General features: G+C 32.9%; 1 pseudogene; it reads right to left on the reverse strand.

Annotated features, from left to right (window-relative positions):
• Positions 1–249: 249 nt before the first annotated feature.
• LOC120591917 (uncharacterized) lies at positions 250–368 on the reverse strand (annotated as a pseudogene).
• Positions 369–2971: the final 2603 nt, after the last annotated feature.

A 2971-nucleotide genomic window follows, 5' to 3' on the forward strand; every position in this document is an offset into this window, starting at 1 on the left:
AGCATTTATATATGTTTCCGTTTACTTGTATCTTTTTCAATTTCTTTCTTCAGTGACTTATAGTTTTCTGAGTACAGGTCTTTTACTTTCTAGGTTAAATTTATTTCTAGGTATTGTTTTTCAAGAAATTTTAAATAGGATTGTTTTCTTCTCTCTCTCTCTCTCTCTCTTTCTTGGCGAGGCAACCCTTGGTTGACCTCACAGATTGCAAGGACCTTGTCAGTTTACAATCCCTTATTTTTATTTTTACACCTACAGCACCTGGTCTTCCTAAGTGGTCTCCCATCCAAGTACTAACCAGGCTCGACCCTTCTTAGTTTCTGAGATCAGATGGGATTAGGCTTGTTCAGAGTGTCATGGCCATAGACTGGGATTGTTTTCTTAATTTCTCTTTCTGGTAGTTCATTATTGGTGTATAAAAATGCAACCGATTTCTGAATATCATTTTGTATCCTGCTACTTTACTAAATTCATTTACCAGTTCTAACTTCTGTGGTGGAATCTTTAGGGTCTCTCTATCATGTCATCTGCAAATCATAACAATCTTACTTCTTCCTTTCCAATTTGTATGCCTTTTATTTCTCTCTTGTCTGACTGTTGTGGCTAGGACTTCTAATACTATGTTGAATAAAAGCAGTGAAAGTGGACATCTTTGTCTTGTTCCTGATATTAAGGAAAACACTTTTAGCTTTTCTCCGTTGAAGATATGGTTACCTGTGGGTTTGTCATATATGGACTTTATTACGTTGAGGTTTATTCCCACTATTCCCACTTTGCTGCAAGTTTGCATTATAAATGGACGCTGGATTTTGTCAAATGCTTTTTTTTGCATCTATTGATAGGATCATATGATTTTTATCTTTCAGTTTGTTAATGTGGTGTATCACATTAATTGATTTGTGGGTATTGAACCAAACTTGCATCCCAGGAATAAATCCCACTTGATCATGGTGTATAATTTTTTTAATGTATTGTTGATTTGGTTTGCTAATATTTTGTTGAGGATTTTTGCATCTATGTTTATCAAGGATATCGGCCTCTAAATTTCTTTTTTTTTTTGTAATGTCCTTGTCTGGTTTTGGAATCATGGTAATGGTGGCCTTGTAAAATGGGTTTGAGTGCCTTCCCTCCTTTTGAATTTTTTGTAATACTTTGAGAAGAATAGGTGTTAATTCTTCTTTGAATGTTTATAAAATTCACCTGTGAAGCCATACGGTCCAGGATGTTTGTTTAATGGGAGTTTTTTGATTGCTGATTCAATTTCATTAGTAGTAATCAGTTCAGTTTTTCTGTTTCTTCTTGAGTCAGTCTTGGAAGGTTGTATGTTTCTAGGAATGTACCCATTTATTTCAGATTGTCTAATTTGGTGCCAAACAATTGCTCGTGTATATATATATATATTTATTTTTGTATTCCTTTGTATTTCTATGGACTTTGTTGTCACTTCTTTTTCATTTTTGATTTAATTTATTTGGGCCTTCTCTCTTTTTTTTCCTTGATGAGTCTGGTTAAAGGTTTTTATCTTTTCAAAGAACCAGCACTTGGTTTCATTGATCTTTTGTATTTTTTTTTTTAAGACTCTAATCCATTTATTTCTGTTCTGATCTTTATTATTTCCTTCCTTCTGCTCACTTTGGGTTTTGTTTGCTGTTCTTTTTCTAGTTCATTTGGGTGTAAGGTTAGATTGTTTATTTGAGATTTTTCTTGTTTCTTGAGGTAGGCCTGTCTTGATGTGAATTTCCTCTTTGGACTGTTTTCACTGTGTCCCACAGATTTTAGGTTGTTTTCATTTTAATTTGTCTCAAGTTGTCTTTTGAGTTCTTCCTTGATCTCATTAACTCATTTATTGTTTAGTGGCATGTTATTTAGCTTTCATGTGTTTGTATATTTTTCAGTTTTTTTCTTGTAATTGATTTCTAGTTTCATAGCACTGTGGTCAGAGAAGACACTTTTTATGAATTCAGTCTTTAAATTTACTGAGACTTGTTTTGTGGCCTAATATGTGGTCTGTCCTGGAAAATGTTTCATGTTCACTTGAAAAGAATATAGATTCTGCTGCTTTGGGGTTAAATGCTCTGAAAATATCAATTAAATCTATCTGGTCTAGTGTATCATTTAAGGCTGCTGTTTCCTAGTTGATTTTTCTTCTAGAAGATCTGTCCATTGGTATCAATGGGGTGTTAAATTCCCCTACTATGACTGTATTACTGTTGATCTTTCCCTTTATGTTGGTCAATATTTGCTTTATATATTTAGGTGCTCCTATGTTGGGTATATAAATGTTATATCCTCTAAGAGGATTGACCCCTTTATCATTGTGTAATGGCCTTATTATAGCCTTTGTTTTAAAGTTTATTTTGTCTGATACAAGTATCGCTAGCCCATATTTTTTTCATTTGAATGGAATATCTTTTTCCATTCCTTTACTTTTGGTCTGTGTGTATCTTTCAATCTGAAGTATGTCTCTTGTAGACAGCATATGTAAGGGTCTCGTTTTCTTATCCATCCACCACCCTAATTTTTGATTGGAGCATTTAATTCATTTACATTTAAAGTCATTATTGATAGGTACATAGTTGTTGCCATTTTATAATTTATATTTATTTATTTTTCTTCCCCTTCTTCTTAAAGAAATCCCTTCAAGATTTCTTGTAATACTGGCTTGGTGGTGATGAATTCCTTTTGGTTTTTCCTGTCTGGAAGGCTCTTTATCTGTCTTTCCATTTTAATTAATAGCCTTGTTGGGTAGTCTTTGTTGTAGGTCCTTGCTTTTTATCACTTTGAATATTTTATGCCAATCTCTTCTGACCTGCAAAGTTTCTTTTGAGAAAAATTCAACTGACAGTCTTATGGGAGATCCCTTGTAGGTAACTAACTGCTTTTCTCTTGCTGCTTTTTTTTTTTTTGATTTAATTTTATTTTTTATTAGTTCAATTATTTATTTTTTATGGTGACATTGGTTAATGAAATC

This window comes from Pteropus medius, unplaced genomic scaffold (genome assembly GCF_902729225.1).
Source record: "Pteropus medius unplaced genomic scaffold, Ma_sr-lr_union100, whole genome shotgun sequence".
NCBI classification, from domain to species: domain Eukaryota; kingdom Metazoa; phylum Chordata; class Mammalia; order Chiroptera; family Pteropodidae; genus Pteropus; species Pteropus medius.